This window comes from Etheostoma spectabile, unplaced genomic scaffold (assembly GCF_008692095.1).
Source record: "Etheostoma spectabile isolate EspeVRDwgs_2016 unplaced genomic scaffold, UIUC_Espe_1.0 scaffold00018947, whole genome shotgun sequence".
NCBI classification, from domain to species: Eukaryota; Metazoa; Chordata; class Actinopteri; order Perciformes; family Percidae; genus Etheostoma; species Etheostoma spectabile.
The window spans coordinates 1-22,928 of NW_022604581.1; the positions used below are offsets into that span (position 1 = coordinate 1).

A 22,928-nucleotide genomic window follows, 5' to 3' on the forward strand; every position below is an offset into this window, starting at 1 on the left:
TGTTACTGAAGCTTCTAGTAATGAACCCATTTTCAAACCAATTCCTCTATTGGTTCAGTGCTTCACCAAAGCTTCCTTGCCCTTCAACTATCAGCACCTAGTTTCTTGACTTTGTAATGCCTTATGTCTACTGTAAAAACGTACCTTGAGTTAAGCCATAATTCATTTTTTTTTACAACCTTTGCTTTTTCCCCACTGTGACATGTCAAAATGTCAAAAGGTGCATTGTTTGAAAGCCATCTCTACACATCCATGTTCCCACTCCCAAAGGTGGTTTTACACGTGCTAGTTGTCCCTTAAACTTCACAGTGTATTTTTGTAATTTATTGGTGTTTTCTGTATTTAAAAAAAATAAAAGTAATCTGTAAAGTTAACAGGAAAATGTCGGTAAAATCACAGTTTTTTGTTGTACAGTGTGTCAAGTACTGACTATTGCCTGACCGGAAAGAATGGAACCCGGGCCACGGCGTTGAGAGCGCCGAATCCTAGTCACTAGACCATCAGGGAATCACGTTTATTAAATTTATCTTTGTAGATGTGAGTTTCCTTTCTCTTACTGGAATGACTCTATTGTTTTAGGCGAGGAATGGCTCCTGGCTAGAGCTTCAGGCAGGACATGACAGATTACACATCTGTCACATAGTCCGTTTGTAGTCTTAAAACCAAGTCTCTTGCTGTTCCTTGACTAGTGGCACCTGCTTGGCCATACAGAAAGCACGTAAATTTGCAAAATTGGAAATTTGGACGTGAATCCAACAATAACATTATTTGACACTCAAGTACTTGTTTTTCAGTTAAAAATGTTGGTTAGGGGTTTAGTTACTGCTTGAAAAAATGAAAATAATTGTCATTGAGATGGAGGCAGATGAAGTGTTTTATGACCCATCAATGATGACAAAAGGATACATCTGCTGTCGGGGGTCTGATTTAAAGGAAATGGTACTCTTTAAAAGTGTTTGGGTTAGCTTTAAAACTAATGAGGAAGAATTTGACAAATCTAAATCAACCAAAACTAGTCCAGGAACTTTCTCTTTTAAAATGTAACACCTGTATCTGTCAATCCTGACCATTCCCTGCCGGGAATTGAACCCGGGCCGCGGCGGTGAGAGCGCCAAATCCTAGCCACTAGAACCATCAGGGAGTCTTATCTGTCAGATTTATTTTTGTAGATGTGATTTTCCTTGGGTGTAATTTAGCATCTTTCTCATCTTTTCTCTCATTTCCTCTTTTTTCCTCCTTTTTTCCTCTTACTTTTCGTCTTTTTCCTTCTTCACTCCCTCTTCCCCTTTTTCCTCTTCTTCCACCCCCCTATGAGACTGTTGATCCCCAGCTTTGGCGCAATGGATAAGAGTCTGACTTGGACTCTAGGTTCGACTCCTGCTAGCTCGTACTGTCTTAGTGACTATCCCTTGTTCGTCATTTCCAACTTTACCCCCCAGTACAAACTCTACAAGAAAATGTATATCTATAAAGAGCCAAATGATGAGTAATTAAAGTAATCTAAGCCTCTTGTGTCAGTCAACTACAACAATATCAAGCTCTTGCTGTTGTTTTTCTGTTTTGGCTTGCTAATCATCTTTCCTTGAAAAAAAAAAATTTTCCCTGAAGGACAGAATCCGCAGTGCTAGATAAACCATCCATAAAATTTTCATTTATTAGTCAACAATCAGGGAAAACGGGAAAATACCAGTACAGTTATTCAGAGTTCCCACTATGCTTTCATAACAACAAGCCCTACTGGTACCAAGGGCCGTGATCGTATAGTGGTTAGTACTCTGCGTTGTTGCTGCAGCAACCCCCCGGTTCCAATCCGGTCCGGCAGCTTTGTGAAGCTAGTTCTCTGTAACGCCTCCAAATTGTTCCAATCCTCTGCTTCTTTCTACATTGATAGAAACTTGAAGGCTCAGGATAAAGGTCCTGCAGGAGGCCCCACATTTTGGACTACAACAAAGATTTGACTGGCTGTCTGTACACTTGCCAACCAAGATCACCACTGTTTGCATAGAATGGTGTGAGAAGTCAGGTACTCCCAATGCTCTCTGAACGTAGGACTAGTGGGCAGTGGGTAATGCGTCTGACTACAGATCACAAGATGTTAGGGTTGACTCCTGGATAGTTTGTTCTGTTCTTTAGCTATTACATTACTTGATCCTCACTTCCAAGTTTACTCCTGTGCAACCTGTCTATCACAATAAATTTACACATATGAGGAGCCAAATTGTGTAAATAGCTTTTCAACATGTGCTAAACAGCTCTAAATCCTTTAATTTACTGAAGCACAGCTATCATCAACTCTCTCTGTTGTTTTTTTAGAATCAGCAGTACTAGATAAACTATCCCTGGAATTGTCAGTTGTTACTCATCAATTAGGGGAACCTAGAAAATAGCAGCATAATTGTGGATCCGATTTCCGACTATGCTATCACAACAACGCAGCGATTTTAATACCAAATGGTTGTGATCTTATAGTGCTTGGTACTCTGCGTTGCGGTAGCTGCAGCAACCTCGGTAGGAATCTGGGTCACGGCATCTGTGAGAAGCTACTTTTCTGTTGTTTCTTTGAATTACTACATCTTCTGCTGCTTACTTTACATTGATAGAAACTGCTAATTGCTATGCTTTGTATCAGCAGCAGTATATTTTCAGTCTGTTGATGTTTAACAAATAATCTGTTGCTGCAAGTGAAATGTCTACAGTCCTCATACCTGCCGTAACACCATAAAACTGGAGCATAATACAATAAATACACTACACTACAGTGCAAGTACATAAATACATTACTGCTTTAACTATTACCGGACAGCGGGGGCACGGAGCAGAGCAGAGCGGCCGTTAGGGAGGAATCCTCCTCCGTGTTCAGCTCCATTTTGAACTGGGCGGTAAAAACTTAACGTTGGAACTTTATGATGAATAGAAATGTTGACAGGTTGATTTCTGTTAATAACAACACACCTAAGGTCAATAGAAAAAGAAATATATATAAATGAAAAGCCGTCTTTGTTCATCTTTCCACTGTTCCTACAATCTCCACTCTGGTCTGGTTGGAAACTAAAGGATCTAAACTAAAAGGATGTTCCTCTTTAACTAAAAGGTCTATCTCTGCAGGGATCCATCCCATAATGTTGTCACAAACTTAGAATAATGATCTGAGTCTGTCAGCAGCAACAACACAACCTTTAGTGGACGCTGACTTTACCTTTAAATTAGGAGTTTAAACAGAGACACAACAGGAAGAATAAATCCATCAAATCAAGTCCCCAATAATCAGCATGTGGCCTTGTTTTATTTCAGGTAGTCAGCATGGAGCTGTTCCACATTCCCAGACATTTAAAACAAGTCAATCATTGGCGTTATTCTATGAGTCAGATGAATAAATCAGCTGTTTGCTATTTGAGCTGCTCTGTTTCCTGCTGCTCCGTCATTCTTTAGTGTCCTCTGGAGACAGGTCGCTGTCCTTTATGTGTCTTTTGGATGACATCATCAGTGTCTTTGCTTTAGTCTGAAGAAACTCCAACAGATTTAAAACCACATGCAGTCACAGAAAATACAAACAGGGAATAGAAAATATCAGACAAAGAATATCAAATGAAAAGTCCCCAAAGTAGGAAAATATAATGTTAATCTACTAAACAACAATAACTGGAGAGCATCCAATTAAACTGGCCGACTTCCAGTATGTTGGTAATGAAGAGAGGAATGTTTGGACAGATTACAGATTCATTTTATTTTTATTTAACCTTTATTTAACCAGGAACAATCCCATTGAGCTACAGTAACTCTTCTTCCAGGGAGTCCTGCCAAGAAGGCGGCAATAAGTTTCATAATACATTAAAGACAGGACAATGGTTCCATACTACACCACAAATCTCTATAGATACTACAACACAAACAGACATTACACTTAACTTAAGCTAATGCAGACATACAACTTAAAGGGCACCTTGTTAAAGAAATTACACTGTTCAGGCAGAGTTAACTTTAAAAGGTTTTAAACTGAATTTGACCCAAAGTCCAAATTCAGGCCTTCCACACATTGGTTTTTAAACATTAGTTTTTTTGCTGTGTAGTCTCGAGATGCTACTGATGGAAAGTTTGGAGATTTAAAGGGTTCAAAAGTTGTGTTCAAAGGTTAAAACTAATAGCCCTAGAGCAGCCATGCCTCGTCAAGGCCCAATGAGAAAGCAGCCTGGAGAAGTACTATACTGAACATTGCTGTTTCTGTTCATCCTAAAGTCCTTAAACATGTATTTTCTAAATTATAGAAAAGATCACGTGACCGGTGTTTGCAAGGGTTGCTCAGAACTGAGGCCCTGCATCCTCCTCTGCATTTTACAATAAAAACCCGGTCATTCTTTCTCATTCGACGTCAGTCATTTTATTTGTTACCACTGTGACTTAGTGGAATGTCTGCAGGCACAAAAAGGTCCTGGAAAGCAAAAAATGTGCTTCAATAAGCGGTTAACAACGCAGTGAAGTAAGCATTGCTGCAACACATCAGGACAGAGCTTGAGAGGCAGGAAGCTACGGTACGGGACCTGGTTTAACGGCCAGACCCTGTGCGGGCGACAACAGGCAGATAAGAAACTTGCATTGATGACGAGAAGAAATTTGAGTTTAAGCTAGCCAAAATGGAGGACAGATTGAGATAAAACAATGTGCACATTATTGGACTGAAAAGACGACTCAATGGGATTCCTGCAGAAACAGCTACTGGTTTGGATTCCCTCCTTACAGAACAGGGCCACCATCAACATGGACAGAGCATACAGAATCAATGGCAGGGGTACAATGACACATATACTGATTTGAAGGTGTCTGAGAGACCAGGACTGCCAAGCAGTCCTTCAGGGGTCATCAGGAAAGCCCGATCAGGACTCCAACGCAACGCTGCATTTTAAGCCTGGCTACAGTGCTTTCACCGTCCAGCAGCACCAGGAATGTATAGGAGTACAGCATAAATGACATGCTAAAGACGTCTACAACTTTCTTATTTATCCAGCCACCCTGAAAGAGACCTGTGGAGGGAGAATGCTCACATTCACTACAGCCCATAATGTGGACATTTTCTGTCGGGAGCTGGATAAAGATGATGAAGGGACATCCATGCGAGGCGCTTCAGCAGCTGTGGATTAGTGGAGTCTGGAACACTGCAAGGTTGACTTGAGGGTACTGTATGTAAGTTTGGGATCCAAGCTTTAAATGAACATTTAATTAGGCTGACTGTTCAATTTATAATCTATATTTATTACTCTCACTAAGATGGTGTGCTTTTTCAGCTGTGGCCTTTGTGGTAAAAAACTATTAATTTATTAGAATGTCGGTAACATACAGTAGAGGGCAGCAATACCCTATTGCAGCAACTAGTCTGCCTAATTCAAAGCAGAAGAATGTGTTTCCTTTGGTAGTGTTTTAATGCAAACACATTATATTTCCTAATCTTAAATGGTCGTTACTGCTGGTCAGCCTTCAACGTGGAGAGAAGATCAGAATATAAGAACACAGCTATCAGGGCATGAGGAGGAGGAAACAGCTTGGCTCTGAAAGCATCTTCACAATGAGGAAGTGAATGAGCTGGTGATTTTTAAGGCCAATACTGTGAGAAAACCTTTTCCCACATTGATCACACCAGTAAGCTTTTCTTCAGTGTGAACACGCCGGTGGCTTTCAAGGTTACCCCTCAGAGAAAACCTTTTCTCACATTGATCACAGCTGTACGGCTTTTCTCCAGTGTGAATGCGTTGATGTTTTTTTAAGGTACTCTGTTGTGTGAAAGCTGCCCCACATTGATCACAGCTGTGCAGCTTCTCTCCAGTGTGAATGCGTTGATGTGTTTTCAGGTTTCCCTGCTGTGTGAAAGCTGCACCACATTGATCACAGCTGTGTAGATTCTCTCCAGTGTGAACTCTCAGATGAACCTTTAAATATCCAGATGTTGTGAAGGACTTCTCACAGTGCTGACAGTGGTGACGTTTGCGTTCCTTGCCTCTCCGTTTCTATAGCAACAGACAAACAGAGAGAGTTAGTGAACAACCTTCTTTAAACCCTGGATTTTCTCATACTCACAATTTTAACTCCTCATTCAATACTTTATGACAAAATTAAGGAAAATATTGCTGACATGTTTTAATGAAAGCAAATGCACTCTTCATGTTCTGAAATATTCTAAATCTTTCAGGCAAACTTTAATGAAACAACTGCAACGCTGTAATGAAACAAGAAAGTGTGGCAGATGATGGTGGACCACCTGAATGCGTAAGCAGTCTACAAATATTATACGAACACTTTAAAGTCGGCAGAAGATACTGTTACTCAGGAACTTACCATTAAGATAAATTAAAACACGTATCTACAATGCTAGAATATGATGCATAGCCTACATACCTCCCTCTAACTCTGTCTCTCTCTTGGACTCTGAAATCTAGAAACTATACAAATAATGAAATTAATCAACTAAATGTCCACTGTATACATGACTGTAATAGTGTATTCATCAGTTTAAAACTGATGTAATAATATATATAAAAACCATTGAAGTGTCCTCTCCCCTCACCCAGGATGGCAGAAGTTCATTCTGTGAATGGGGGTGACAAGAACCCCTCCCTCCTCGTCGTGACCATTTTGACCGAGCACCTAAACACGCATCCCTACTGGACTATTTCCTGCCATTAACCCTCTCACACATTGCCACACAATCATTGTAGTACACTTTAACTTTAACATTCTGTATGGCACCACGCCCTCTTCTCTCACTCAAACCTTTACCATAACCTCACAAGCGGGGGGGTGACTTCTTGCAAGCATAACCTATGCATCAGTGGCCTCCCATTAAACCACTTCCTCAATTGACTGCACACAGCTCTTTTTTACGTGGCCAACTTTAATTGATGATATTCTATAATCATGTCTACTACAAAAGAAATATCTCAACACAATATGCATTTATGATCATTAAATGAAGAAATCAGAGCCTGTGTCGCCTAGTCAAAGTGTAGGACTAACTATCTGTTTTAAACTGCATCAACAGCTCACAATGTCTCGTTTTTACTTTATTGGCCTACATGAAATAACAAATATGAGTTGATATGTGTGAAACATTACATTTACCAACACATGAATTGATCATTGTGAATGATGTGGGACTTCCAGCTGGTCACCGTACAATGCACCAGAATGCGGGAAATCACAAGAATATTTTTCACCAGCCGCCACTGTGATATATTAATACAAACAAAAACCCTTGAGGTGTCCTCGTCCTGTTGCACATGAGTGTACAGTAGTCTCCGCCATATAGTTACTGGTCCAGTGAACTAAGACTATAATAAGGAGGATTGGACATTAAAGAATTGTAGAATCATCCCAAATTATAGTCCTGGTTTATTGGAAAGAAAACACACTGTGTGCTAAGAATGGCAAATACAATGCACATGGAAAAGGGATATACTGTTATTCTCATGAATACAAAAAGAAATAAATGATGTAAAGAGATGTGCTGGTCTCTGGCCAGTCTGCTGCTGTTAGAACCGTTATAGAAACACGTGTGAAGGACATTATATATTATCCTTCATCACTGACTCATTAAGAACTGTATCAGCCTTTGCTAATGATCTCAACAACTGTCATACTCTATTCACCAGACTTCTACCAACAATATGACCGGCAGTTTATTAGTCTTCATAGAGGCAACGTCACAGCACCGATGACTCATATGGATATTTATTTAAATAATGCTCACAATGTTAAAATAATATCAGGACTTTACTGAACAGCAGAATGCTACAGTTGTATATGATATATTGCTAATAATAATAATAATAATAATAATAACAATAAGAAGGTAAAAGCACTGCTGAGTGAACAAAGGCTGTTAGCCCGGTCAGGAGCAGGCTAGTTGTTAGCTTTGTTTATACATCCAGAAACCCTGGTAAACCCCGGCCTAATCCACTATCTAGGTCTTGTGAACAGGCCTCTTAGTTTGGACTGGTTGTTGTGTCCTGAACACTGACCTGAACATGGCTGGTACCAGAAGCCGGGCCTGCTGCTGGTCCTCTGGGGACCTGGTTGGGCCACTGCTCCGGGTCCTGGTCCTCCTCCATTCCTCTATTGTACTGGATTCCAGCAGATCTCCACTGTGGCAGCTGGACTAACTCTGGATTCTGTTGAGTACAAATCAAAGCAGGCAGAGATATTCAGATGCTTTCCCTACATCCACAGGGTCTGATACTGGGCTTGGTGTTGGTGTCCACCTAGTCCTGGTCTTCCTGGAGGGGGGGGTGGGGGGGGGGGCAAACCAACTCAACCAGTTCTACAATAGCTTTGATTGCCCTGCTTCTGCTGCAATGGCCTGCCCAACCCCCATCACCCCCCAAACACACACATACTTCAATCTGTTCATGGTAGTGAGTTTATCAACAGACATAACTTAAGACATATGCAGAGACAGGCTATTTCCCAATTCTTCCCACCACTAGTAAAATGCATTCATCTGACAGCAGAACCACCCAAACACAAGCACTGACTTGAGTTGTGTATGCAGTAAGTGCTACTTGTTGGGGTAGTTTTGCTGACCTCCGAAGTCCAGGATTTCCTCCATAAAGAAATGTTTAAAAGGATATTCTCCCTGATTACTGGTTGAACAATGCTGAAATATTTTCTAAGTCATTCCTATTACCCTAACTTTAGCATTGACTTGACTGTTGAATTTAGTAAGTGCTACTTGTTGGGGCAGTTGAACATGACAATGCTACAGAGTTTAAATGAAGATTAATAACATTGTAATCACATTCAGATCATCTCAAATGGAGGCACTGATGATTATTCTGTTCATAAGTTCTTCTCTTTGGGGTTGTCTTGGTAGTGAGTTCACCATCAGAAATATCTCTGAACATATGCAGAGTCAGTCTATTTCACAATTCTTCCCAAGAATAGTAAAATGCATTCATCTGGCAGCCAAAGTACCCAAACACAAGCACTGACTTGAGTTGTGTATGCAGTAAGTGCTACTTGTTGGGGTAGTTTTGCTGACCTCTGACATCTAGTATTTCCTTTATAAAGATATTCACAAACAAAACAACAAACTAACTCTCATTCAGAAGCCATAGAAGAGCGGTGCAAATATCTCATCAGAGTGATGGCTTGTGGGAAGAAACTGTTCTTGAGTCTGTTGGTTTTGGCGTACAGTGCTCTGTAGCGCCTACCAGAGGGGAGAAGCTGGAATAGGTTGTGTCCGGGGTGAAATGGGTGTCCGGAGTGAGATGGGTGAGAGGGCGCGAGGCCATCCGTCATCCCCGGCACACTTGATGAGTGTCATCGGTGGAAGTCTAAACCAGTGATTCCCAAAATGGCTGACCTAACAGCGTGCAGCCCACCTGCACCTATTAAAGCCAGCATTCCACTCCACTGGCATAGACTGTTTTCAGCCACATATAAAGTTATAAGACAACATCACATGTCACTTTTGTGCTCTGGAAAATCAGGCAACTGGTAACTTGGTTGCACTTGTTAAGAATCACGAATCATATGTATACACTTCATTAAGTGAGAACCAGGCACTGCTGGGATTTGGACCCAGGATCTCCTGTTTACAAGACAGGCGCTTTAACCACTAAGCTACAGCACCTTCTACAGAGTAGCCTGTCTTGCAAGAATGCAATGAGCTAATAAACAGGGTTGCTTCCATCCATCCATCTTTGTCCAGCAGCTCCAGTAGGGGACCCCTATGAACTCCGGCAAATGAAAACAGCTGGACGTGTCCTTGAGCGACGCCTCAGGACTCACTGTTGATAGGCAGGCCTACCGAGAACAACAGAAGTCCTATGCAAGGACCTTGAGAGATGAGAGACCCTTTCCCCACAGCCCTGGTAAAATCCAACCTCCATGCCATAAGTCCCCTCATCACAAAGGTCATTAACCACTCCATTAAACACCGCCAACAAAAGGCTTTTATTTGCTTTACATGTACACATGTAATGTTATGGTTCAAAACAACATCACATGTCACTTTAGTGCTCTAGAAAATCAGGCATTAACTTGGTTGCACATGTTAAGTATTGGCAACCATGTGGAAACACTTTATAAAGTGATAACCAGGCACTGCTGGGACCGAGGATCTCCTGTTTACGAGACAGGCGCTTTAACCACTAAGCTACAGCGCCTCCTATAGCAAAGTCTGTCTTGCAAAAATATAATGACCTAGTGAAAAGCGTCCATCCATCCATCTTTGTCCAGCAGCTCCAGCAGGGGACCCCAAACTGCCCTTTGCCTAGCCATATAACCAGCTCCGACTGGGGGATCCTGAGGCGTCCCAGGCCAGGTTGGAGATGTACTCTCTCCACCTAGTCCTGGGTCTTCCCCGAGGCCTCCTCCCAGCTGGATGTGCCTGGACCAGCTCTCTACGGAGGCCCCCAGGAGGCATCCTTACCAGATGACCCACCACCTCAGTTGTTTACACTGAGTACCTCCATAATGGCCATGCATCCGTGTTTATCCCCAGAGGTGCTGTGGCTTACTTGGTTAAAGTGCCTGTCTAGTCAGCAGAAGTGCCTGGGTTCAAATCCCAGCACCTTGTTGTTGCAGAGATAGCACTTTATTTCATCTATGAAAATGGAAACTACAGTGCACATAACTGCTGTAACACCTCTAAAAACTGGAGCATAATACTATAAACATACTACAGTTTAAGTACAAAAATACAGTAAAATTGAGACTGTAAAACATGTACATTTAAAGTGCTTGTCGTGCTTTCTGATAGTCTGAGGTATAAAAGAGAGAGCATACCGCTTAGTTTGTGTAACAGGAGGTCTTAGTCTAACACTAAGTTCTATAACCCTACCAGTCAGATTACCACAGGAGGTAAGATCTGTTGCAGCTCTTTTAAAGACTCTACCATAATACCTGCTGGAGATGCCAGGTCCTCATACATGTAAAGCATGAGCTCTAACACTGAGCTACATCCCCTGAAGATTTTCAGTTTTTTAAAACTGTTTTCTGAGATTGACTTAGACTTATCTTTATTAATCCTTTTACTTACTTAGGGTGCTTTAGGTAACTGCCTTCCAAGCACTTGACCTGGGTTTGATTCCCAGCCTTTGCAGTAGTTTTTGTTGAGTGATATTACTTACTCTATTTGTCAAGAAGTAACCAGAAAGGTTACTTGCCCAACCTGGTTTAATACAATATTAGATCTCTGTTAGGGTACAAATAAGGCAGTATATCAATCAATCAAGCTTCCTCCATAAGGATCCACAGACTGAGGCAGTCTACTACAATTTGCACTTTCTACTCCTTACATTTTACAAAATTGGCTTGTTACTTTAGTTTTGTACTAAAAGTCGTATATCAGGTGTGATTGTGAGAGAAAAGAGCAAGAGACTAGTTGTCCGGAGGATAATCAACTGAGATTGTGTGCGTCTTTGAGAACTGTAAGTCCTAGAACTGATGTTGTCAGTTCATTTAAGCCTGTTGTTGTATTGGTCTGTAGTTCTGGCAAATTTAAAAGTTAGCTTGTTTGTGTTCTTCACCTGTTACCTAGGTTACACCTGTTAGCTAGCTTACACCTGCCTGATTCGATATAATGGCCATTGTTAAATGTCCTTGCTCATTAAGATAATGTAATTGATATTGGGTTTATTGTTATTATTTACTAGCATATATGATTCCTATGCCTTGTGTATGGTAGCCTTTACAATGTTATGTATTTCTTTTATTACCACACACACAGCCATAGCAGAGCCCCCCCCCCCCCCCCCCATGTATATCCTGATGCTTGACTGTAATAATGCTTCAACAAAGAGAAGTTGTCTCTGTTCATGTTTTAACAGACAGCCATAAAGCAAATGCTTGTGGCTTAAAGATTGAGCTGCCGCTCATAAAACATCAGATAGATGCAGTCTCTGTGGCGCAATAGGTCAGCGCAGTCGGCTGTTAACCGAAAGGATGGTGGTTCAAGTCCACCCACGGATGTTTGTTGCTTAAATAACCTAGAGAGCGCCAAAGTCTGGTCTTTACACTTCTGCAGAAGACCATAGAGCAGCCCAAAGATAACCCAAGTGGTCTTATGTCTATTAGAAGGTACAGTTCTGCAAACCATATACATATTAATCTTTGCAGTCATTGGTATGCAGGTCACTTGATGTAATACAAGCAAATACATAAGGCCCCACCCAACAGTTTTGTGATACGTGGCGTGCAACTGTATGTCAATGATCAAGCTTGTTGCTGTGACCAAGAAACCACCAGCAAAATGACTGATACATCATCAGTTCTGAAATTTTCTTGGATGCCAAATATTTGAATTGAAAGTCAGAATCCAATTGACATGTAAGAACAAGACAATGCACGTCCAGCTTCTCCATTTCCACATGAGTCAGCTTCCCCAATTTCTGAGTAACAGGAAAATAGCCTGATAAGCATACATGTGCAGCTCAACCTCAAAAAGCCATAAAGCAAATGCTTGTGGCTTAAAGATCGAGCTGCCGCTCATAAAACATCAGACAGGCGCAGTCTCTGTGGCACAATAGGTCAGCGCAGTTGGCTGTTAACCGAAAGGATGGTGGTTCAAGTCCACCTAGGGACGTTTGTTGCTTAAATAACCTGGAGAGAGCCAAATCTGGTCTTTACACTTCTGCAGAAGACCATAGAGCAGCCCAGAGATAACCCATGTGGCCTCATGTCTGGTGATATTAACAAACGTAATGTTAGTCACGGTCCCTGTGTGTGTCATGTGGAGAGCTGTTATATTATACTATCACTTTTTACTGACAAAATCAAGTCTTTGTTTTGGTAAAATATTTTGTATCAAATTCTTCCTGTTGTCAAATGAGATCGTTAAGCTGAATCAGGCAGTGGAGCCATGAAAAGACCCCATGACAATCTACCTGACCATAGTCTTTCAAGTCAGTGACAAATCTAAGCTGCATTTCCTCTTTCAAACTGCATTTCTTTTTTACCAATATTCAATTTCTAATTTTGACAAAAGTAGTCTGTCGTCCAATAGATGGTGGAAACTAGGCTTATCTGCTGTCACTTTTGACCAAAAAATTCAAGTTCCAATGTTGGTAAAATGTTTTGCTTCAAAAGTAGTCTTTAGTCCAATATAATCAGAAAGCTCAATCTGGCAGTGGAGCCATAAAAACACTACATGCCAAACAAACTTCTTAACGGTTGGCTTTCGAGTCACTGACTGGTCACATTTACTTGATGGGAAATTGCTAATAAGCTATATTTACGTGGCTCGTTGGTCTAGGGGTATGATTCTCGCTTCGGGTGCGAGAGGTCCCGGGTTCAACTCCCGGACGAGCCCGGAAGCAAGGTGTTCCAACCCTAATCTGTACTTTAAAATCCAGTTTATTGTTAAATTAACCCAGATTAGGAGCCAGCACAATTGTAGTACAGCATGTTGGCAATTTTCATATCCTGCTTCAACTGCACGCAATAGAAAAAAACTGTGAAAAGATATGAGGAACAATGAGCAGGACATGACTCTCCTTGTTCATTGGTCTAGGTTTATGATTCTCGCTTAGGGTGCTTTAGGTCCTGGATGAGACTACTTTGCATTTAAGTAGAGGAATGGATTGAATAATCTGGTTTAGTTATTGAATATGATGGAAAAGAGTGTCACGCGCGAGGCAAATTCATCACAATACTACTATCACTTCTTAGTGGCAAAATCAAGTCGCTTTCCAGCCGCTGCATTTATCAATGTACGATCATTCTTACGCTCTGATTGGTGTGATACGAACGTTTCATGAATATCACGTAAAGCCTGTCGTAAAAGGATTTCTGCGCTCATATCTACCCCACCTCTTTTTTTTGTTTCATGTTATGTCTCGGCAAGAAGTATTATGCTTTTGGGTCGTCCGTCCATCTCTACATCAGAATTGGAAATACTTTATTGATCCCTGAAGGGAAACTCTGGAAAAGAGAGCTCCTTTGAACCAGTGACCCAAAGATTTCAGCTTTATGCCTCTATAGTCCTCCGCTCTACCAACTGAGCTATCAAAGGGAGCTAGCACACATACACACGCACTTCCCATTCTTGTGAATGTGATAACACAGGACCCCCTGGAGGGACTTCCAGTCTCAATGCCCAGATGTATTACAAGATTTGAAGTAAACATTGTATTGCCCAGTGATGGTGGTATAGTGGTGAGCATAGCTGCCTTCCAAGCAGTTGACCTGGGTTTGATTCCCAGCCATCACAGTAGCTTTCTTTGAGTTGTGTTACTTGCTTTATTTGTCAAGAAGTCAGCAGAAAGGTTACTTGCCCGAACCTGGTTTGATAAAATCTCTTTGAGCTGCACGATTATGGCCAAAATGATAACGACAATTAGAGATCACGATTAACTATTGCAATTATTTGTTGATTTTCTTCTCCAAAGTGCTGGAAAGGAAGGTTTCACGAATTGTTGAACCTCAGGTTAACAAGGAACAATCTCAGCAAGGTGATTGATGGATGATTCTAGTTACTTCACCAAGTTCAGCCCAAATGACACAGCTGTAAGACATCACATCGGTTGGCTTCCAGCTATGTAATATTTGTAGAAGGCAGTGGTGGGATTCGAACCCACGCCTCCAGAGAGACTGGAGCCTAAATCCAGCACCTTAGACCACTCGGCCACACTACCTGCAAACATCAGCTCTCCACATCGTGACAAACACAGGCACCGTAACTAACGGTATGCTTGTAAATGTTATTGGGAAAAAACCTTTGCAAGGAAAAAGCCAATACTTTATTAAAAAATGTTATCACACTTTGTCATTTTTCTCTGGCATTGTTGATTATTAGAATCATGTAACCAGCATTAAGTGAGTAGGTTTAGGTCTGTGTGAATATGGGCTGAGCATTTACCTGGGCTGAACTTGTGAACATCTTCTTTTGCATATTCACTGTAAAGAGACATTACTCCTCCAACTGCCAACTATTGTTCCAGAGACAATAGGATATACAGTTTTAGATTGGAAGGTAACTGTCCAAGACCAAAGACTAAACAGAAATACCAGCAAGTGTCTGGAGGTCCAAATGGCATCTTTGATGGCGGCCAGGGTGAGACACTGATTGGCAAAGTGTATAGCTGTAAATGTGCTTCCTAAAAACAATAACAGGTCCGGCACTCTTTTCCCTCCTTTCTCCTTTGGCTTCTTCATCACTCTTTTTTGCACTCGTTCTCACTTGGACCTCCACAGTAAATAAAAGATGGCTCGTTCCAGGTCTAAAATCACTTCAAAAAAGAGCTGATGAGTAAATCAAAGCTAAAATCACTGCCTTTTTTAAAACACCAATGTGAATAGTTAACGTGTGAGCAATCAGGAAGCTCACATAAAAGATAGCTGTTGGAACCTTGGTCCTTCCCAAACCTTCCCTCAAAATGTGAATCACAGATTTAACAGCTCCTGGGCAGGTTAAGGAGAGCAGAGTGGCGCAGCGGAAGTGTGCTGGGACCATAACCCAGATGGGGAGATTTATCTACCAGCTGCTAATTGTTTACCACAGCTACATTTAGACTACTACTACCACTGCTTGGCCCATTTTCACACAGCCCTAAAGCTACTCACTACTCAAATCAACAATGCCAGAGAAAAATGACAAAGAGTGATAACATTTTTTAATAAAGTACTGGCATTTTTTCATCAACAGTTTCACTCTACCAATTGACAACTCCTTGGTCTCCCCTTCCCCTCAGGTCAAGAGTCTGGGCGTAATTCTCGACTCCTCCTTATCCTTTCAGTCACACATAAATAATATCTGCCGGTCTGCATACTTCCACCTACGCAACATTAACCGCCTCCGTCCGTCCCTTACCACTCACACTGCCTCCATCCTTATCCACAGCCTCATCACCTCCTGCCTTGACTACTGTAACTCTCTCCTTTTTGGCTTCCCTCAAATATCCCTCCATAAACTTCAACTTCTTCAGAACTCAGCAGCTCGTGTCGTCACCAGAACCCCCTCATTTCATCATATAACCCCTGTCCTCCAGCAGCTCCATTGGCTTCCAGTTCAATTCAGAATACAATTTAAAATCCTTCTCCATACTTTCAAAGCCATCCATAACCTTGCTCCTCCATATCTATCAGAACTCCTACACATCGCCGTCCCCTCACGCTCCCTCAGATCTTCCTCCTCCATCCACCTCACTGTCCCCCCAGCTTGACTTGTCACCATGGGGACCAGAGCCTTCAGCTGCTCTGCTCCCCAGCTCTGGAACTGACTCCCACCTGTCCTCCGCAGTATCGACTCTCTCCCCCTGTTCAAAACCAGACTCAAAACCCACCTGTTCCAGCTTTCTTATTTGTAAATACACTCTTCCTGTCATTTTTTCATAACTGTTTATACTTTTCAGTTGCCTGTATCTGTCTTTTTATTGTCTGTAAAGCGACCCTGAGTGCTTAGAAAGGCGCTGTTAAATAAAATGTATTATTATTTTTCAATAAAGTATTTGTTTTGCCTTGCGAAAGTTTTGTTCCAATAACATTAGAATATGTGGGTGTGGGACGCCCGGGTAGCTCAGTTGGTGAAGAAGGCGTTTGCTGCATGTCATTCCCTCTCTCTCTGCCCTTACATGTCTTCAGCTGTACTATATAAACAACAGGAGTTGGTGGAGATTGAGGGATATGAACTGTCACTCATCAATAGGAAACAATCAAAGGGTGGGGGGGTTGCATTTTATATTGACCAAAGATTTCAATGTCAAATAGTTACTAAAATGTCTTTTGTTTTAGATACAGTGATTATTTACATGGAGTCTGGTGGAGATATGCTGCTCTATACACGCTAAAAATAGTGATTATTACATGGAGTCTGGTGGGTTGGTGATGTTTTATGATAAACTAAAATGATCTTACTCTTTAAACTAAAGGTCTATCTCTGTAGGGATCCATCCCATAATGTTGTCACACACTTAGAATATAATCTGAGTCTTTCAGCACTTTTAGTGGATGGAAACGTTCTCTTATCAAGGAGTTTAACAAAGAAACGGCAAGAAGGATAAATCCACCATATCAAGTCACAAATATTCAGCACGAGCCTTGTTTATTTTTTTTATGTATTTAATTGTTCCACATTACAAAACATTTAAAACAATCAATCCTTGATGTTATTTACAAGTTTGCTTTCTATTATCTGATTTTGTAAAACATCATCAGGGTCTTTAATTTCAGTCTGAACAGACCTCAACAGATTTAAAACCACATTCAGTCACAGAAAATGTGAAATGTCAGACAAAGATTATTAAATGAAATTCCACCAAGTTGGAAAACATGTTAAACTACAAAACAATAATTTGAGAGCGTACAATTCAAAATGGCTGACTTCTAGTATGTTGGTAATGAGGAGAGGACAAATTTAAACAAATATTGAATTTGCGCTTATTAAACTCACAATGCTCAAAGGTTAGAGTTTTTACCAACTTTTGGGAGTTTAGAAATATATAAGGGTGACAAAAATGTATTCCTTAAAAGAAAATTACACTGACTTCTTGTCAGCCCAAATTTATTTTTATATTTATAGAGATGAGAAGAAAGTTTTTACCAAAATAAAAGTTTCAAACATGTCTACGTTTTCCCACTAAAACATCTTTAAACGTCTTAAGTTTCTCCTTGGGCCTCCTCCTTCCCACGGTGGGTACATTGTGGTTAGGGTTGGGTACCGAAACCCGGAGCTAGTACCACCGGTGCCTTAACACCCCGGTATCTATCGGACCGAAAAGTAACGGGGATTTAGGGGCCTCATTTTGGTGCTACTAAACACCGGCGCTGCCTTTTTCCATTAGTGGTTGTTTTTGTCATTTAGCAGCAATTTACTACAGAAAATATGTGCTACATTTTTTAATTTTAATTGGACCATATAGCAATAAACAAGCCGTTCTTAAATGTTGCTGACTGTCTTTTTGTGCTCCGTCTTTTTTAAATATATAAATTAAAAAATGTATTTTTAAAAGTATGGGTTCAGGCACCGATTCTGGTCCCTAAATGGTAAAGGGTTCTGAGGACAGGCAGAAAACAGTCCAGCTGATCCACAATAACATACATGTTGATCAGAAGATAAAGTTACTGCTGGTCAGCCTTCAATGTGGAGAGAAGATCAGAATATAAACAACACAGCTATCAGGGCATGAGGAGGAAACAGCTTGGCTCTGAAACATGTTCACACGAGGCAGAGTGAATGCGTTGGGAGTTTTAAGGTGACTACTACGAGAAAAGGTTTTCCCACATTGTTCACACCAGTACGGCTTCTCTCCAGTGTGAATACGCTGGTGAGATTTAAGGGTACCACTCTGAGAAAAATGTTTCCCACATTGTTCACAGCTGTACGGCTTCTCTCCAGTGTGAATACGATGGTGAGTTTTAAGGTGACCACTCTTAGAAAAGGTTTGCCCACATTGTTCACAGCTGTAGGCTTCTCCAGTGTGAATGCGCTGGTGAGTTTTAAGGCTACCACTATGAGAAAAGGTTTCCCCACATTGTTCACAGCTGTAAGGTTTCTCTCCAGTGTGAATGCGCTGGTGAGTTTTAAGGTGACCACTCCGAGAAAACGTTTCCCCACATTGTTCACACCAGTACGGCTTCTCTCCAGTGTGAATACGAGGTGAGTTTAAGGTGACCATCTTAGAAAAGGTTTGCCCACATTGTTCACAGCTGTACGGCTTCTCTCCAGTGTGAATGCGCTGGTGAGTTTTAAGGTTACCACTATGAGAAAAGGTTTTCCCACATTGTTCACAGCTGTACGGCTTCTCTCCAGTGTGAATGCGCTGGTGAGTTTTTAGGGTACTTTGTAGTATGAAAGCTGCCCCACATTGATTACAGCTGTACGTTTCCTCTCCAGTGTGAACTCTCTGATGAATCTTTAAATATCCTGATGTTGTGAAGGATTTGTCACAGTGCTGACAGCGGTGACGTTTGACTCCTCTTCCTCCGTTTCTATCAACAGAGAAAACCAAGAGAGTGAGTTAGTGAGGTGCCATGCTGTAGAGCTCTATCTTAAACTAGAAACAACATTTAGAGCATGTCTATGGAACCTGTTTGACTGACGCATTACCTTTCTTAATTATCTGCCAACATCACTATTATGGAGTTGCTTTATGGTAAATGTAACATCCAGTGTTGGTTAGTTTGTGATAAATAAACTACTTTTGATCAATTTATGTGTGGCCTCCATGTTGTTGCCAGCCTTTAGCCAGATGTTTAGTAACAAATGGGGGATCATTCAGGATGTTTAGTGTCGGGAAAGTTGTAAAAGATTTTTAAGCTTTCAGTGGTATCTGTAGGGGTTACCGTGTTGTCTTCATGTTGCTGGAACAGCTCTACTCCAGTAAAGTAAATTGGAACCATTGTTCCTGATGGCCATTAGCAATGAGGGGCACCAGTTGAACTTTAACCTTTTTGGAGGTTGTCGTTTTTGCTAAATCAAATGTGTATAGCCAGCAGTATTGTGTAAGTAGAACATAGTAGTGTAATGTGGTATTGTCCACACAAGCTCCATTTCCTCAAGCATTTCTGAGCTCAGCAGAGCTTTCTGCTGTGCTCGGGAATAAAAACTGCTGAGGATCACTGACTCCTCTGAAGAACACAGGCAATATGTCGTGGTCATGGATGTTTAAAAAAATAGCTTTGATGTACAGTTGTGTTCAAAATAATAGCATCACTAAACTCATAAATCATATTTTTTGGTAAAAGTGATATTTCTACAAGGCAAATAATAAAAGTCCTAGAAAACCAACAGTCATGACATGCATGCTGCTCATTCTGTGGAATTGAATCTGTAATTGAAAGGAGCATGTTGAAAATAATAGCAGTGTTGTGTTCAATTAGTGAGATGCTGAGATTCTGTGAAGAAAACAGGTGTCAGTTATGGCCAATAATTAATCTATATACTGTATATATACATATTTAGGAAGGAAGGAAGTACATGTGGTGCATGCTGGTTATAGTGCATTTCACGCTGAAACTCAGCAAAATGGCTCGTTCCAGACATTGCTCTGAGGAACAGAGACTTTGATTAAAAAGTTGATATGAGAGGGGAACACATATAAAGAAGTGCAGAAGATTATAAGCTGCTCTGCCAAAATCATTTCAAATGCCTTGAAATGGCATCCAACGCCTGACCGACGTGGGGGAAACAACAAAGGACACATTGACTGGTCAAAGGAGAAATGGAGCAACATCCTGGGGACTGATGAGAGGGAAATTGTTCTTTTTGGGTCTAGGAGCCACAGACAGTTTGTCCTCCGACCCCCTGCACTGAAATCAAGCCCCAGTCCACTGTGAAGACAGTAAAGCATGCTGGTTATGGGATGTTTCTCATACTGTGGTGTTGGGCCTGTTTAACATACCAGGGATCATGGATCAGTTCCCATACATCCGAATACTTGAAGAGGTCACGTTGCCTTATGCTGAAGAGGAAATGCCTTTGAAACGGGTCTTTCAACAAGACAAGGACCCAAACACACCAGGAAGGAGCAAAGTCTTGGTTCCAGATGAACCAGATGGATGTTATGGAGGGCCAGCCCAATCCCTGGACCTTACCCATAGAGAACACTAGGGTGACATCATAAATGCTGTTTCTGAGGCCAAATCCAGTAATGCAGAGGAATTATGGGATGTAGTCAATGGTCCTGGGCTGGAATACTGTTCACAGGTGACTCCAGGCAACACAGATATGAAGCAGTTCTCAGAAATAATGGTTATGCAACTAAATATTAGTGCAGGGATTAAAACGCTGACACATTTTCCCAGTTTATACAGTAAACATTTGAGTTTGTAAAGAAAACTGCAAATACTGCTAATATTCCATTTTCTTCATTTCCTGTAAAGGTAGAACACAGACTTGATCAATGTTGGTCGTGTTCTGATTTGGAAATGAATGGGCAGTGTTCCTAATGCATTGGTTTATGGAATTAAAGCTATTCTAAGGATTTGGAGCATTATTCACTTCTTTTAAAAACACAGCTGTTATTTGAACACAACTGTATGTAAGGTTTTGGATACAAAGATGTATGATTGGTCGAAAGGGGGGGTGCCTCATACACCTCCCACAACATACATGCATGTCCATTGATCTGCGTTTGTAGATCACAGACAGAGTGAGTGAGTTAGTAGGCGCCATGGTGTAGTAAGCTAAGTAAAACCAGAAGCATCATTCACAGCATGTCTGTGTCTAAGTTCCACTGCTGCATAACCATGGTTACGCTCTGTGTGTGTGTTAATAAAGTTTGGATTGAATATCAGCGTGGCCTTTTTGTTGGCGGCCCTTGAGCCAGGCAGGAACAAACGGGGGATGGTCTGGATTGGTAGTGCTGGAAACTTTCTTTGTGGGAGTGTTGACTCCCAGTTGACCTTGATCTAGTATCTGTAGGGGTCATCAGCCTCTCCGACTCAGGGATTGGTTGGCACTCTTTGTTTCTTAATTAGATCAAAAATCTAAATTGATCACAAAAAAATATACTCTACATGAGAACCATAATCCAGAAACAAAGCATGAATATATTGTTGAATCTGTTAAGTTAAATTGGTAGAAATGTACATTACGATAACGTGACTGCACATTATATGAAAGGCACGAGGAGAGATCAAAACTGATTTTTCCCGGCCTTATTTACTGTTGCACCCCCCAGACCACTATCAGAGGGCCGCAGTTTAAGACTACCGTTTTTCTTTGAGGAATTACGTATGATACATAAATCCTAAAAGACATTTGTTAAACCCTCTGGTGTGCATTCATTAGTATTGAGATAGATTTTTGGGACTCTTCAGTCTGGAGTACCCTCTTCCTTCACTCACCTCCTCCTCCCTGACACCTTTCTCTTGCCCTCCTTCTTCTTCTCCCCGTCTCTCGTGTCTCTGCATGTACTCAGTGATAAGGTCCAGGTCCAGGTTGTCTTGTGGCTCCCATGTGTTCTCCTCACTGGAAAGGTGAGTGCAGACAGAGAACATCTCTCACACTTTGTTTTTAGACAATCCATTCTATCTAATTGTCATTCCTATTATTCCTTTTTTCTATTGCCATCTTGTAAGGTTATTTGTGGGTCTGCAACATAGTGTCAAAATACAAACCTTCAACTTTGGGGGCATGATACCACGCTGACACCTATTTGCAATATGTAAAATATATATAATATCGCAGGACCAGAACACCAAGCATTAATTATTATATAATCATAATATAATAATATAATAATAATATATATATATATTAGACTTACTGAGAACCCCTTCCATTTCAGCAGAAACTCCACTCTTCCTTCACCACTCTGCGGTCCAAAACCTTCTCCACCACATATTCCTCTTCTTCCTCTTCCACCCTCCTCCTCCTCTTGCGCTTTTTTCCTGCTCTGGTCGCCAGCTTGCCGTCTGCTGAAGGTGCCTTTAGTAGACCCAAGGAGGGGGAGGGGGGACATGCAGAGATAATGATACAAGGGTTAGAAGAACTAATGGGAGGTGTGAGTGAATTTGGGGGACGTCTGGTCACATACTCTAGGGTGGAGTTAGTGTAGGTTAGCTCACAGGGCTCTAGGGTGCTTAGTGTCTGTTAGCTTACAGGGCTCTAGAGTAGGCTGCACAATAATCGAATTTAATCGCGATCACGATTTGGACTTCCCACGATCAAATTTGCGTGATCAAGCGATTATTTTTTATAAAGGTCATCTATAGAACGCTCCGTGTTTTTTGCACAGCCAATCTCCCGCTCCGTAAAGCCCGTTCTGCTCATGAGCCAGTCAGAGTAGTTCACTGCACCCGTGAGCTAAGTTTCTAGATGTAGACAGTCACAGAGGACAGAGTAGCGGGAGGAAAATCAACAGATAGCAGTCGGATAATACGTCAGTCTCAAGGTTTACCAGTTTACCAGTAAACGCAAAACGTTGTCCCATTTGTGTTTTTCAGAAACAGCGTGACCGGTGCTAGTCAGTGTCTGTAGCTGTTAGCTAGTAGCGTCTGTT

General features: G+C 41.4%; 3 non-coding genes across 3 annotated transcripts; 1 reads left to right on the forward strand and 2 right to left on the reverse strand.

Annotated features, from left to right (window-relative positions):
* Positions 1-9,543: 9,543 nt before the first annotated feature.
* trnat-ugu (transfer RNA threonine (anticodon UGU)) lies at positions 9,544-9,616 on the reverse strand. Its single transcript has one exon. It is a non-coding gene; the product is annotated as a tRNA-Thr (tRNA).
* Positions 9,617-13,225: 3,609 nt separating this feature from the next.
* trnap-cgg (transfer RNA proline (anticodon CGG)) lies at positions 13,226-13,297 on the forward strand. Its single transcript has one exon. It is a non-coding gene; the product is annotated as a tRNA-Pro (tRNA).
* A 1,242-nt stretch (positions 13,298-14,539) lies between these two features.
* Positions 14,540-14,621, reverse strand: trnal-uag (transfer RNA leucine (anticodon UAG)). Its single transcript has one exon. It is a non-coding gene; the product is annotated as a tRNA-Leu (tRNA).
* Positions 14,622-22,928: the final 8,307 nt, after the last annotated feature.